The sequence below is a fragment of the Ambystoma mexicanum genome, chromosome 6p (assembly GCF_040938575.1).
Source record: "Ambystoma mexicanum isolate Mex_15411 chromosome 6p, UKY_AmexF1_1, whole genome shotgun sequence".
Classification (NCBI taxonomy): Eukaryota; Metazoa; Chordata; class Amphibia; order Caudata; family Ambystomatidae; genus Ambystoma; species Ambystoma mexicanum.
In genome coordinates, this window is record NC_090935.1 from 288,343,946 (window position 1) to 288,360,435 (window position 16,490).

Sequence of the window (16,490 nt, forward strand, 5' to 3'; positions counted from 1 at the left end):
ACCTTCTGTGCACTGAGGGTGCTTCTTATCCTAAAAGGAGAGGGCCTCTCGAGGGAATCAATATTGTTAATTTGTGGAACCCAGGTTCATAAAAAGAACTTAAATTAATTAACGTTGTGTGCCCCTTATTTGGGATGGGTTCAAACATTCCCCAGAGTTTGATGTCGCCCGATTAAAACATCCTACAGGCTGTTAATTTGAAACCCTCCCAGATATTTTACTTGTTGATGTCCATAATGCAGGCGATGAACAGACTTTGATTGGTTTCACTTACATTATTTGAAATGTAGCCAATTTCAATCTTTTGAACAGTTTCTTAGAAACAAATTCACCAGTTGACTGTGTGTAGGTATGGATCTTAGAAGGAAGCCCCAAGCTGTTTTTTGCTGAAATGATAAATATTGTTTCTGAAATCACAGAAAAAAGGAGTAGTTGCACTCTTGTTGTATTAAAATAGAGTTGGTGCCTCCACTATTACAAAAGCCTAACTGGGAGGATCCAGTCCTGTCTGTTTTATTTACATTGGTTTAAAACAAGTGTTCTCACTGAATTTCAATCTATTGTAAATTACAATTGCTGTTTTAATCCTACCCAATCCAAATTCCAATGTAGACGTGGCAGTGAAATAGTGACTTTTGATGTCTGAAGCAAACACCTAAGTCTGTGGACAAAGGCAACATGGAGATCCAAATTCTTCTTGAAGTGTCTTTGCCATTCTATAACATATATTTTGTAGCCATTTTGGACAAAGTGGCCCACATGAAAAGTCAGCAGGTACCACCATTCTTAATAACTGTCTCACATGAAGGTCCCAAATTGTACATTGGACTTTTTATCTAACAACCAGTAAATTTACTCTTCAGAATACCTCAGGGATCAGCATTTTACCACGCAATATTCAATGTTTGCTTAATCACCCGAGTTTGCCCTCTGATAGCTTTTCCATCAGATTTGTATCATTTGATAAAAACCCTGTCCTCCCTCCACCAACAGTACTGCGCCGCTGTATACAATGCCAAGTTCTATGCTGAAACCCTCTCTTTGAATATGCTTTACTGCTCTCAAGCTAGGTCTGTGCGATAAGCAATAACATATATAAAACAATAAAATATATTACAAACAACCAACTTTTCTTAAGGGAGTGCACAAAACGAAAATGCTGGGATGCTCATCTAATGATTTTGACCTTTACAAGACTGAATGACTTCAGCCCACTAGAGATTTATTCTGGATGGGCTGCATTGATTCCCTTTTCAGATTCAGTCTAGGTAATAATAGTATTCCATCTTTACAAGAGAAATCATGCCTTCGCCAACAAAGCAAAATATGTTGTCATAAAATTGAACAAAGATTAGTGATTGGAATTCCAGAACTCGGAGATGACCACTTTCAGTGATAATTTCAAGAGAAATGAATGCTCTTGAGTATCTCTATCAAAGGGTTAGATCGATGGCAGAAGCCTTGAACTCCAAATCATCTTCAGAGGTCTGCAAACTTTGGCTCATCAGATTTTTTGAACTACAACTTCCATTAGCCCCAGCCATCACAATCAATGGGGAGGGATCATGGGAGTCATGGTCCAAAACATCTTGAGAGCCACCAGTGGCTGACCCTTTTAGTAATGCCTTCAAGAATAGCCTGCCATGGTAAATTTAGTCTGTTGATTTAAAAGAGGCAATTATGATTCTCAGGCATGAGGTGTCTGTGGGAGCCAGCATCAAATTCAAATAGGATACGGTGGGTTAAACTGCATAGCAATTCCTACATCACAATCACCCCCAATATACATGCATGACTGTTGCATTTTCAACACCTTTATCCTAAGGTAAGGCTTTCCTGTGTGTCCCTGGTGATATGGGAACACCACATTCAGTCCCACTGGGTTAGTGGGAATTGGCGAATGCATGCACAATGCTGAACGCTTTTTCCACCATCCTGAGAATGAAGGCCTTTATGTGTGGTTTTTCCTATGTGTTGTATTGATATGAGTGTACTGGATTTCTGGATTTTGTGCAGCTAGATAAAGAGCCTGCACAACCAGCTTTTTCTTAACAAGAAATCGTATAGCATGTCAGACCTTGACTACTAAACTCCATACGTGCAAACAGAGTGCATCCAATACTGATTACTCTATTATGTTATCACGATGCACTGTGACAATGATTGCACATTTAACAGCGCACCTTTTCTTAAAAATGTAGTTAGGTAGAAAAAAATACACTGATCATTAATAAGCCCTGCAAAATATTCTCAAAGTGAAATTCGTTTTCAAACGTGGATGCTAAAACGGACTCCACAAATAGCGGTCGGTAATGTGAAGGTCATTAAACGGCTCTGCCTTGAAAGATGAAAATGTTCTAATTTGGGAAGGAACTTTGAAGGACCTTAATCTTTTTGTTAAGTGTTTGTAGCTTTTTTTAGTGCATAGATCTTTTTGGCGGCCATCCTGTTGTTTCTGATGCAAGCAGCACACAGTGATGTTTCAGGGCATAGACTAGTGGGTTAGAACATCCCACAGTAGTGCTAGGCGTATTAGACAGGGGGCAGTGTGTTTGGTCAATTCATATTCCCACAAAATAGACAATGGCACACATTCCCCTGAGATCATTGAGCTACTAGGAAGCTACAGATATAGAGACCCCATTTAGAGCAGTGACTTTAATTGCTTGCTTGATCTGCACCTGGATAGACCTGACATTAAAGCTGCTTACAAAGTCCATCCATCAAGATCATTGAACCGGACAATAAAATACCTTGATCTGGTTGATTTATGGCATTAACACAACAGGAAAATGAGAGGTTGGTCCTTTTATTCTCACCCACATGGCACACACTCAAGGATTGCTTATATATTGGGGGGAAGAATACATTACCAGGTTTCAGGGAGGTAGAATACATGAGGCAGACAGTCTATGACTACTCCCAGATGACAGCTATGCTGACTTGGGGAATACTTATGGGGGTCATGCCTAGTTTGAGACTGTAGGCAGAATCATCACTGTACGAAGTATACAAAAACACTATCTTACAAGCCGTTGAGGAATATTTTGAATTTAATGAGAGGTTTGATGATGATATTGTGATTACATTGGATTTGTTTAAGGTTACAATTAGAGGGAAGTGCCTCTCTGCATCATAAGTAGGGTCACATCAACAATCCTGTACACGCTTAAGGATGCAGAGCGGACTATTAGGAAACTGGAGGGCGAAATGGCGATGGGTAACCTGTGCGGGGCTGAAATAATTATACACAGCACTTTACAACAACAAGTACAGGATTGGCTAGGGAAAGATGATTTTGTGCAATACACAGTGAGGATCCATGGGGAGGGAGACAAATCCAGGCACCTATTTGCTTGTCTCCTGAACAGGGAAAAAATACATTATATCATCACACAAATAGAACAACCATTCAAACCCTCTCTTTAGTGCTCTCACCGATGAATTCTTACCAGGGCCACAGGTACAGGGAAGTATCCTTCCAAGGAAAAATGGAGAGGGAAGAAGATCCAGAAAGAAAATACAATTTTCATTGTTCCCCAAAATGTAGAGAACATTATGGAAGACTCGTCCAAAGTCAACCAGAAAGAACCCTCAAGAAAAATAAAAATGTCCATGTTCCCCCTTTTGCTGCTGCAAGGAGGAAGTGCAAGGGGAGGAGGGATACCTAGGGAAATCTACACTGTACAAAAGCATTCAAAGAAAGAAAAGCACCAGTTTAAAAACAAACATATGAGCTTCAGCCTGCGCACAGCACCTGAAAAAAAACACGTGCATGGAAATGTAAAATGTTAGCAGCTCATCTACAATCAAAGTATATGTTCAAAGTAAATGACAAGCTACAAAAAGACATCTTTTCCAGTTAACAGAAATTATCCAGAAACGTTTATTAAAATAGAAAAATGTCCAAAGCAAAAATCAAAAGGTCTCCTGGTGTTTGTTAATTTTCTAACCAGACTAAGAATCAGTACCAGAGCATTAAACATACAACGTAGTACAAAAAATAAATGTTTATAGGTTGTTGATTTAGAAAAATGTTATAATGTTGTTCTGTTTAAGGGGACACATCCAATGGAGAAAAAAAGCAAGGCTATGGTCCTGTATCAAACAGCAGCTTTGGACCTGAAAGCTAAAATAGCAAACCTCTCCAAACCAGCTGTCGGACATGGGCTAATTGCTTGCTCTAAGGAGATTAAACTCAATGCCTTTGAACAATGAAGTTTTTATGTTAATTTGTATATGTGGATATTTTTCTTAGAAACAGTGCTCACCATTGATTTATATACCCTAGCATCCATGCCTGTGAATCAATTTTTTGTGCGATGGAAACATTATTTTTGTATAAAAGTGTCAGAAGGAAAAATGTGTAACTCGTCCATCATATGTGGTGCAGAGCTGAAAATCACATTATTAGATGTGTCTATGTGAAAGTAATCTGATGAACTGATTAGTGGCTTGATCAAATGTGAGGAACATGCTTTTCCAGAAAACTTCAATTGCTTAATGTAGAAATCTCCAAGGGTGTGCACGTTATTCCCATTGGACTGCCCTCTTCATTAAGATGCCCAATGAGCATGAAGGGGACGATATCGTGTGATGTCACTTTTGGAACACTGTACAATCACCTACATTGACCAAGAATTCATATGTAAGTAGAATGCCAAAGGGAAATATAATTCTGAGGGGCAGTATACTCTAAAGGGGAATAGCTTTAACCCCAACCCTTGTCATTTGTAAGTACTGAGCGGATGGGGTACATAAATTGACTGCACATCCTGAGAAATTAGCCAATGTTTCAGAAGTGTATATACTTCTAGAATTAAATATTCGATTGAATAGGTCCTGTGGTGTGTTTACTATGAGATCCCCTGTCTCCTTCTCTGTATAATGATCAAGCACAGAAGAAGTATTCTGAGAATAAAACGACAACTCACTGTGTTAATACCTCCAAAAATAATGTAAATTGAAGTCATATCCTCGTTACATCACCTAGCAGAATCGGGTTATAAGTTCTGACCCAGTCAAGATAAAAGGGAAAGTGTATTAACCGCTACCCATTTTCCTATCTGTAGGCTGTCTGTTAAAAATTATAAATTTAAATGTTTATACCATAATGCAATAGAAGCATCATTTAAGGGAATCTAGTGAACAGGCATGTTAAACAAAATGTATTTCTCTTTACAAGTGATTTGCATACAGAAATGTCAAGTAGCAGGTATTTCAATTGAGTTGTCTATAGAATGCTGTTTGAAATTATGACATGCCCATTGAACAAGGGGCTATCTAATTTTAATAAAGGGAAAGTAGAGAAACTTAAAATGGCATGGATATTCCTATTCAATGTTGTTTTATCAAATGAAAACTTTATCCAGAGGCCTCATTCATTTTTCAATCCATAGTGGATGTGCCCTCAGGGTAAAACAAATGTATAGATAATGGTTTGTTTACAAAAGTCTATTCAAATAACTGTAGACTAGAAAGGGAATAGAACCAGTGTATTGATCTTCCTTCATTGTAGTTACCGTAAAGTCAAATTTAACCAATGCATAATATGTTTATATTTAAATTGATTCAAATATTTCTATTTTTGATAAATCGACCTTCTGTGCACTGAGTGTGCTTCTTATCCTAAAAGGAGAGGGCCTCTCGAGGGAATCAATATTGTTAATTTGTGGAACCCAGGTTCATAAAAAGAACTTAAATTAATTAACGTTGTGTGCCCCTTATTTGGGATGGGTTCAAACATTCCCCAGAGTTTGATGTCGCCCGATTAAAACATCCTACAGGCTGTTAATTTGAAACCCTCCCAGATATTTTACTTGTTGATGTCCATAATGCAGGCGATGAACAGACTTTGATTGGTTTCACTTACATTATTTGAAATGTAGCCAATTTCAATCTTTTGAACAGTTTCTTAGAAACAAATTCACCAGTTGACTGTGTGTAGGTATGGATCTTAGAAGGAAGCCCCAAGCTGTTTTTTGCTGAAATGATAAATATTGTTTCTGAAATCACAGAAAAAAGGAGTAGTTGCACTCTTGTTGTATTAAAATAGAGTTGGTGCCTCCACTATTACAAAAGCCTAACTGGGAGGATCCAGTCCTGTCTGTTTTATTTACATTGGTTTAAAACAAGTGTTGTCACTGAATTTCAATCTATTGTAAATTACAATTGCTGTTTTAATCCTACCCAATCCAAATTCCAATGTAGACGTGGCAGTGAAATAGTGACTTTTGATGTCTGAAGCAAACACCTAAGTCCGTGGACAAAGGCAACATGGAGATCCAAATTCCTCTTGAAGTGTCTTTGCCATTCTATAACATATATTTTGTAGCCATTTTGGACAAAGTGGCCCACATGAAAAGTCAGCAGGTACCACCATTCTTAATAACTGTCTCACATGAAGGTCCCAAATTGTACATTGGACTTTTTATCTAACAACCAGTAAATTTACTCTTCAGAATACCTCAGGGATCAGCATTTTACCACGCAATATTCAATGTTTGCTTAATCACCCGAGTTTGCCCTCTGATAGCTTTTCCATCAGATTTGTATCATTTGATAAAAACCCTGTCCTCCCTCCACCAACAGTACTGCGCCGCTGTATACAATGCCAAGTTCTATGCTGAAACCCTCTCTTTGAATATGCTTTACTGCTCTCAAGCTAGGTCTGTGCGATAAGCAATAACATATATAAAACAATAAAATATATTACAAACAACCAACTTTTCTTAAGGGAGTGCACAAAACGAAAATGCTGGGATGCTCATCTAATGATTTTGACCTTTACAAGACTGAATGACTTCAGCCCACTAGAGATGTATTCTGGATGGGCTGCATTGATTCCCTTTTCAGATTCAGTCTAGGTAATAATAGTATTCCATCTTTACAAGAGAAATCATGCCTTCGCCAACAAAGCAAAATATGTTGTCATAAAATTGAACAAAGATTAGTGATTGGAATTCCAGAACTCGGAGATGACCACTTTCAGTGATAATTACAAGAGAAATGAATGCTCTTGAGTATCTCTATCAAAGGGTTAGATCGATGGCAGAAGCCTTGAACTCCAAATCATCTTCAGAGGTCTGCAAACTTTGGCTCATCAGATTTTTTGAACTACAACTTCCATTAGCCCCAGCCATCACAATCAATGGGGAAGGATCATGGGAGTCATGGTCCAAAACATCTTGAGAGCCACCAGTGGCTGACCCTTTTAGTAATGCCTTCAAGAATAGCCTGCCATGGTAAATTTAGTCTGTTGATTTAAAAGAGGCAATTATGATTCTCAGGCATGAGGTGTCTGTGGGAGCCAGCATCAAATTCAAATAGGATACGGTGGGTTAAACTGCATAGCAATTCCTACATCACAATCACCCCCAATATACATGCATGACTGTTGCATTTTCAACACCTTTATCCTAAGGTAAGGCTTTCCTGTGTGTCCCTGGTGATATGGGAACACCACATTCAGTCCCACTGGGTTAGTGGGAATTGGCGAATGCATGCACAATGCTGAACGCTTTTTCCACCATCCTGAGAATGAAGGCCTTTATGTGTGGTTTTTCCTATGTGTTGTATTGATATGAGTGTACTGGATTTCTGGATTTTGTGCAGCTAGATAAAGAGCCTGCACAACCAGCTTTTTCTTAACAAGAAATCGTATAGCATGTCAGACCTTGACTACTAAACTCCATACGTGCAAACAGAGTGCATCCAATACTGATTACTCTATTATGTTATCACGATGCACTGTGACAATGATTGCACATTTAACAGCGCACCTTTTCTTAAAAATGTAGTTAGGTAGAAAAAAATACACTGATCATTAATAAGCCCTGCAAAATATTCTCAAAGTGAAATTCGTTTTCAAACGTGGATGCTAAAACGGACTCCACAAATAGCGGTCGGTAATGTGAAGGTCATTAAACGGCTCTGCCTTGAAAGATGAAAATGTTCTAATTTGGGAAGGAACTTTGAAGGACCTTAATCTTTTTGTTAAGTGTTTGTAGCTTTTTTTAGTGCATAGATCTTTTTGGCGGCCATCCTGTTGTTTCTGATGCAAGCAGCACACAGTGATGTTTCAGGGCATAGACTAGTGGGTTAGAACATCCCACAGTAGTGCTAGGCGTATTAGACAGGGGGCAGTGTGATTGGTCAATTCATATTCCCACAAAATAGACAATGGCACACATTCCCCTGAGATCATTGAGCTACTAGGAAGCTACAGATATAGAGACCCCATTTAGAGCAGTGACTTTAATTGCTTGCTTGATCTGCACCTGGATAGACCTGACATTAAAGCTGCTTACAAAGTCCATCCATCAAGATCATTGAACCGGACAATAAAATACCTTGATCTGGTTGATTTATGGCATTAACACAACAGGAAAATGAGAGGTTGGTCCTTTTATTCTCACCCACATGGCACACACTCAAGGATTGCTTATATATTGGGGGGAAGAATACATTACCAGGTTTCAGGGAGGTAGAATACATGAGGCAGACAGTCTATGACTACTCCCAGATGACAGCTATGCTGACTTGGGGAATACTTATGGGGGTCATGCCTAGTTTGAGACTGTAGGCAGAATCATCACTGTACGAAGTATACAAAAACACTATCTTACAAGCCGTTGAGGAATATTTTGAATTTAATGAGAGGTTTGATGATGATATTGTGATTACATTGGATTTGTTTAAGGTTACAATTAGAGGGAAGTGCCTCTCTGCATCATAAGTAGGGTCACATCAACAATCCTGTACACGCTTAAGGATGCAGAGCGGACTATTAGGAAACTGGAGGGCGAAATGGCGATGGGTAACCTGTGCGGGGCTGAAATAATTATACACAGCACTTTACAACAACAAGTACAGGATTGGCTAGGGAAAGATGATTTTGTGCAATACACAGTGAGGATCCATGGGGAGGGAGACAAATCCAGGCACCTATTTGCTTGTCTCCTGAACAGGGAAAAAATACATTATATCATCACACAAATAGAACAACCATTCAAACCCTCTCTTTAGTGCTCTCACCGATGAATTCTTACCAGGGCCACAGGTACAGGGAAGTATCCTTCCAAGAAAAAATGGAGAGGGAAGAAGATCCAGAAAGAAAATACAATTTTCATTGTTCCCCAAAATGTAGAGAACATTATGGAAGACTCGTCCAAAGTCAACCAGAAAGAACCCTCAAGAAAAATAAAAATGTCCATGTTCCCCCTTTTGCTGCTGCAAGGAGGAAGTGCAAGGGGGAGGAGGGATACCTAGGGAAATCTACACTGTACAAAAGCATTCAAAGAAAGAAAAGCACCAGTTTAAAAACAAACATGTGAGCTTCAGCCTGCGCACAGCACCTGAAAAAAAACACGTGCATGGAAATGTAAAATGTTAGCAGCTCATCTACAATCAAAGTATATGTTCAAAGTAAATGACAAGCTACAAAAAAACATCTTTTCCAGTTAACAGAAATTATCCAGAAACGTTTATTAAAATAGAAAAATGTCCAAAGCAAAAATCAAAAGGTCTCCTGGTGTTTGTTAATTTTCTAACCAGACTAAGAATCAGTACCAGAGCATTAAACATACAACGTATAAAAAATAAATGTTTATAGGTTGTTGATTTAGAAAAATGTTATAATGTTGTTCTGTTTAAGGGGACACATCCAATGGAGAAAAAAAGCAAGGCTATGGTCCTGTATCAAACAGCAGCTTTGGACCTGAAAGCTAAAATAGCAAACCTCTCCAAACCAGCTGTCGGACATGGGCTAATTGCTTGCTCTAAGGAGATTAAACTCAATGCCTTTGAACAATGCAGTTTTTATGTTAATTTGTATATGTGGATATTTTTCTTAGAAACAGTGCTCACCATTGATTTATATACCCTAGCATCCATGCCTGTGAATCAATTTTTTGTGCGATGGAAACATTATTTTTGTATAAAAGTGTCAGAAGGAAAAATGTGTAACTCGTCCATCATATGTGGTGCAGAGCTGAAAATCACATTATTAGATGTGTCTATGTGAAAGTAATCTGATGAACTGATTAGTGGCTTGATCAAATGTGAGGAACATGCTTTTCCAGAAAACTTCAATTGCTTAATGTAGAAATCTCCAAGGGTGTGCACGTTATTCCCATTGGACTGCCCTCTTCATTAAGATGCCCAATGAGCATGAAGGGGACGATATCGTGTGATGTCACTTTTGGAACACTGTACAATCACCTACATTGACCAAGAATTCATATGTAAGTAGAATGCCAAAGGGAAATATAATTCTGAGGGGCAGTATACTCTAAAGGGGAATAGCTTTAACCCCAACCCTTGTCATTTGTAAGTACTGAGCGGATGGGGTACATAAATTGACTGCACATCCTGAGAAATTAGCCAATGTTTCAGAAGTGTATATACTTCTAGAATTAAATATTCGATTGAATAGGTCCTGTGGTGTGTTTACTATGAGATCCCCTGTCTCCTTCTCTGTATAATGATCAAGCACAGAAGAAGTATTCTGAGAATAAAACGACAACTCACTGTGTTAATACCTCCAAAAATAATGTAAATTGAAGTCATATCCTCGTTACATCACCTAGCAGAATCGGGTTATAAGTTCTGACCCAGTCAAGATAAAAGGGAAAGTGTATTAACCGCTACCCATTTTCCTATCTGTAGGCTGTCTGTTAAAAATTATAAATTTAAATGTTTATACCATAATGCAATAGAAGCATCATTTAAGGGAATCTAGTGAACAGGCATGTTAAACAAAATGTATTTCTCTTTACAAGTGATTTGCATACAGAAATGTCAAGTAGCAGGTATTTCAATTGAGTTGTCTATAGAATGCTGTTTGAAATTATGACATGCCCATTGAACAAGGGGCTATCTAATTTTAATAAAGGGAAAGTAGAGAAACTTAAAATGGCATGGATATTCCTATTCAATGTTGTTTTATCAAATGAAAACTTTATCCAGAGGCCTCATTCATTTTTCAATCCATAGTGGATGTGCTCTCAGGGTAAAACAAATGTATAGATAATGGTTTGTTTACAAAAGTCTATTCAAATAACTGTAGCCTAGAAAGGGAATAGAACCAGTGTATTGATCTTCCTTCATTGTAGTTACCGTAAAGTCAAATTTAACCAATGCATAATATGTTTATATTTAAATTGATTCAAATATTTCTATTTTTGATAAATCGACCTTCTGTGCACTGAGTGTGCTTCTTATCCTAAAATGAGAGGGCCTCTCGAGGGAATCAATATTGTTAATTTGTGGAACCCAGGTTCATAAAAAGAACTTAAATTAATTAACGTTGTGTGCCCCTTATTTGGGATGGGTTCAAACATTCCCCAGAGTTTGATGTCGCCCGATTAAAACATCCTACAGGCTGTTAATTTGAAACCCTCCCAGATATTTTACTTGTTGATGTCCATAATGCAGGCGATGAACAGACTTTGATTGGTTTCACTTACATTATTTGAAATGTAGCCAATTTCAATCTTTTGAACAGTTTCTTAGAAACAAATTCACCAGTTGACTGTGTGTAGGTATGGATCTTAGAAGGATGCCCCAAGCTGTTTTTTGCTGAAATGATAAATATTGTTTCTGAAATCACAGAAAAAAGGAGTAGTTGCACTCTTGTTGTATTAAAATAGAGTTGGTGCCTCCACTATTACAAAAGCCTAACTGGGAGGATCCAGTCCTGTCTGTTTTATTTACATTGGTTTAAAACAAGTGTTCTCACTGAATTTCAATCTATTGTAAATTACAATTGCTGTTTTAATCCTACCCAATCCAAATTCCAATGTAGACGTGGCAGTGAAATAGTGACTTTTGATGTCTGAAGCAAACACCTAAGTCTGTGGACAAAGGCAACATGGAGATCCAAATTCTTCTTGAAGTGTCTTTGCCATTCTATAACATATATTTTGTAGCCATTTTGGACAAAGTGGCCCACATGAAAAGTCAGCAGGTACCACCATTCTTAATAACTGTCTCACATGAAGGTCCCAAATTGTACATTGGACTTTTTATCTAACAACCAGTAAATTTACTCTTCGGAATACCTCAGGGATCAGCATTTTACCACGCAATATTCAATGTTTGCTTAATCACCCGAGTTTGCCCTCTGATAGCTTTTCCATCAGATTTGTATCATTTGATAAAAACCCTGTCCTCCCTCCACAAACAGTACTGCGCCGCTGTATACAATGCCAAGTTCTATGCTGAAACCCTCTCTTTGAATATGCTTTACTGCTCTCAAGCTAGGTCTGTGCGATAAGCAATAACATATATAAAACAATAAAATATATTACAAACAACCAACTTTTCTTAAGGGAGTGCACAAAACGAAAATGCTGGGATGCTCATCTAATGATTTTGACCTTTACAAGACTGAATGACTTCAGCCCACTAGAGATTTATTCTGGATGGGCTGCATTGATTCCCTTTTCAGATTCAGTCTAGGTAATAATAGTATTCCATCTTTACAAGAGAAATCATGCCTTCGCCAACAAAGCAAAATATGTTGTCATAAAATTGAACAAAGATTAGTGATTGGAATTCCAGAACTCGGAGATGACCACTTTCAGTGATAATTTCAAGAGAAATGAATGCTCTTGAGTATCTCTATCAAAGGGTTAGATCGATGGAAGAAGCCTTGAACTCCAAATCATCTTCAGAGGTCTGCAAACTTTGGCTCACCAGATTTTTTGAACTACAACTTCCATTAGCCCCAGCCCTCATAATCAATGTTGAGGGATCATGGGAGTCATGGTCCAAAACATCTTGAGAGCCACCAGTGGCTGACCCTTTTAGTAATGCCTTCAAGAATAGCCTGCCATGGTAAATTTAATCTGTTGATTTAAAAGAGGCAATTATGATTCTCAGGCATGAGGTGTCTGTGGGAGCCAGGATCAAATTCAAATAGGATACTGTGGGTTGAACTGCATAGCAATTCCTACATCACAATCACCCCCAATATACATGCATGACTGGTGCATTTTCAACACCTTTATCCTAAGGTAGGGCTTTCCTGTGTGTCCCTGGTGATATGGGAACACCACATTCAGTCCCACTGGGTTAGTGGGAATTGGCGAATGCATGCACAATGCTGAACGCTTTTTCCACCATCCTGAGAATGAAGGCCTTTATGTGTGGTTTTTCCTATGTGTTGTATTGATATGAGTGTACTGGATTTCTGGATTTTGTGCAGCTAGATAAAGAGCCTGCAACACCAGCTTTTTCTTAACAAGAAATCGTATAGCATGTCAGACCTTGACTACTAAACTCCATACGTGCAAACAGAGTGCATCCAATACTGATTACTCTATTATGTTATCACGATGCACTGTGACAATGATTGCACATTTAACAGCGCACCTTTTCTTAAAAAAGTAGTTAGGTAGAAAAAAATACACTGATCATTAATAAGCCCTGCAAAATATTCTCAAATTGAAATTCGTTTTCAAACGTGGATGCTAAAACGGACTCCACAAATAGCGGTCGGTAATGTGAAGGTCATTAAACGGCTCTGCCTTGAAAGATGAAAATGTTCTAATTTGGGAAGGAACTTTGAAGGACCTTAATCTTTTTGTTAAGTGTTTGCATATGAGTTGAGTTGATGTGAAATGCACACGTGAACAGCTTACTTGGGGATCAATTACCTGGATGGCTCTCTCTGTTCGCTGAAGCAGGAACAGTCAAGAATAGAGTGAGCCGAGAACTAATTGCCGCTTCCAGCGTGCTTGATGCTGGCCAATGGCCTTTGCTAAGTGTGCGGAGAGGCGTTCCTATTGGTCGGGAACTCAGAATTGAGAGAATCAGCAGCAGCAAGGATGATTTCTTAGAAGAGTCTCCTATTCATACTCCGAAGCGGCAAGACAGTAGGGTAGGGAGAGATAGAGGCAGTGAAAAGCATTCTAAAAAAAAAACAATGGAATCTATAGAAAACTACATTGAAAGTTATAGGGAAGCTTTTTAGGCAGAAGGTCAGAGAAAATTGCTTTTTAAAATGTTCTTCATTTGCCACAGATATGAAAAACAACATCGTCCATCATCGAAGGGCTATTTTCTTTGCCTTTAAAACAATGTAACCCACCTCAGTACGATTTAAAAGCAGAATGCAAATATAAGAATCTGCAAAGATATTGTAAATTACCCAAACCTTTCAACTGAAGAGGATTATTCCCCCTCCTGTATCATCCCATTTATTTTCAACTATGAACAAATTACCACTAACTGGGAAACACTCCCTATGCGTATTAACCCCTTGCCTGACCTGATATCCAGTAGTCATGGGTCTGTGCAATCCCATTCTACTTAGCCCAAAGTTCCCCTAGTGTAACTATTTTACAGTACATTTACAGCTATACAAAGCTGGTGTGGCCACCTCAAATGTCTTGAACTATCCCCCCAGACAAGTCATTCAATAGGTTAACCCGATCCTTATTCTGTTTCTGTGTGAAAATAAACTGCCACCCTTAGTATTTATAGGTTTATATGTGAATGTTACTTGGCCATAGACATAGCCCTGACCCTCGATTCTATAGGCCCTTCCAAATACACGCAGGCTAAAAAAGTAACTCATTTTCTATATGTTTTTGTAACATTCCCATTATCTGCCCTTTAACGAACAACCAAACATCATTCTGAGTTTGGCAGAATACCCACTGTTTCAACACAGACCTGCTGCCACACATGGTCAGCATTACCACCACTCATAATCCGCCAGTCCCTGCCAGATTATGAGGGCAGTAAAAACAATAAAGCAGTCATACTTCTGCCCATGGCAAATCCTCTCATTTTTGGAGGTACAGTGGAGGAAAAACCTTCAGCTATATCTGATATGATAAAAGTCACAGTAAATCCATTACAATGTGAAAAAAAAGTTTGTCAATAAGAACATTAACGAAAAATGCATGTGATGTATAAATGCAGATACTTTTAAAACTTGGGAGCTCCTTTTAAAAAAATAAAATCCAACACCACTTAAACTCAAGGGAAATCATCATTGTATATCAACATAATTTGAAATATGCTGTGAACAGTTTCTGAAATGGACATTACAAGGTCGCTGACACTGTTGTTGCATGTTGTTTTTCCTGATGTTTATAGCATGGAGGCAGCAGAGTGTGCTGCGATGATTTGCAGCCCACCGTATTATATTGAAGGGCACATCATGTCAGCAGATATTTAAAATGTCGCTGGCAGATATTATACCTACTATGCTATACATGTATGGTTTAGAATTATGTATGTATCTATACAAAAGCCAGCACAATAAATGGCATGTGGTATATCATTATTCTTCTTATATGAAACACTTGTGTCTGGGCGCGCTATAAATAAAATATCATATCGTATCATATGTACCAGTGATTTACAACATCCTTGGTTGGATTACATTTCTGCAGTCTGTGATTTTTTTTCTAAGATTTGTTTCGCTGCAATAAGAATCATCTCATGAAAAAAATAGTCCACTCAGTTGAAGCACTACTGAATATAATATCCTTGCAGCCTTCAAGCAATTCGGGGATGTTATTCTCCACATTCATAGAAACAAAAGTTACATGCATTTATTTCTTGCAAGGTGGTCACTGTGATTCTCCCCTCCCTGGGACTAATAGCCCCAAGATGATGGCACGTGTGTTGCACATTGAGTTACCAACATTGACTTAGATCGCTTCTTGTCTCCAAAGAATTGTAGTGTATTATCAAGGTAAGCAACACTGCTGGAAAGTTGAAGGGTTATGTATTTTTAGGTTTCTTTACAGCAAGTGGGTATGACAAGCCCCCAAGTTTCCATACATCAGTCTTTCTCCTTCCTTCTCCCTCAGCAACTGCCTCAACCCTTCTTTTCGGCATTCTCACTCCAATTTTCACTCGATTCAGCTACCATTCTAATAAGAACATGCAACCATACTCAACTATATACATGTTTGCAAAATGGGGCAATGCAGAGACATTGGGGGTCATTATGAGTTTGCCGGTAAGCCACCGGCAGTACCACTGGTTTACCAGCAAACTCAGCTTACCGTTTCTGCCACCTGATATGCCGGTGTTTCTGGGGTATTATGGGTGACAGTGTAACAGTTAGTTCCCCTTCCCATGGAGTCCCATGGAGTCCCATTTGACTCCATGGGATGGGAACCACTGAATCACCGGCCCCGCTGTTAATGGTGTCATTGATTCATTGAATTCACTGCCGGTAGGGGCATGAAGTACCAGCAGGTCAGGGTTGCCAGTAGGTCACTGCCTGTACCGGCAGACTCAGAGTATGCCGGTCCAGAAACGGTGCCGATATAAATTGTAACAGAAAAAGAAAGAGACACGTGCTTTCATGCAATATAAAATCAATCACCTCCTTAACAAATGAAAGTGTTTTTAAACATGTTTTAAATTGTGCTGTTGCAGCACTTCTTCTGAGTTCAGAAGAGAGAGCATTCCAAAGAGCAGGAGCCCAAGCATCAAAACTAGAGCCAACTATTTTGTTA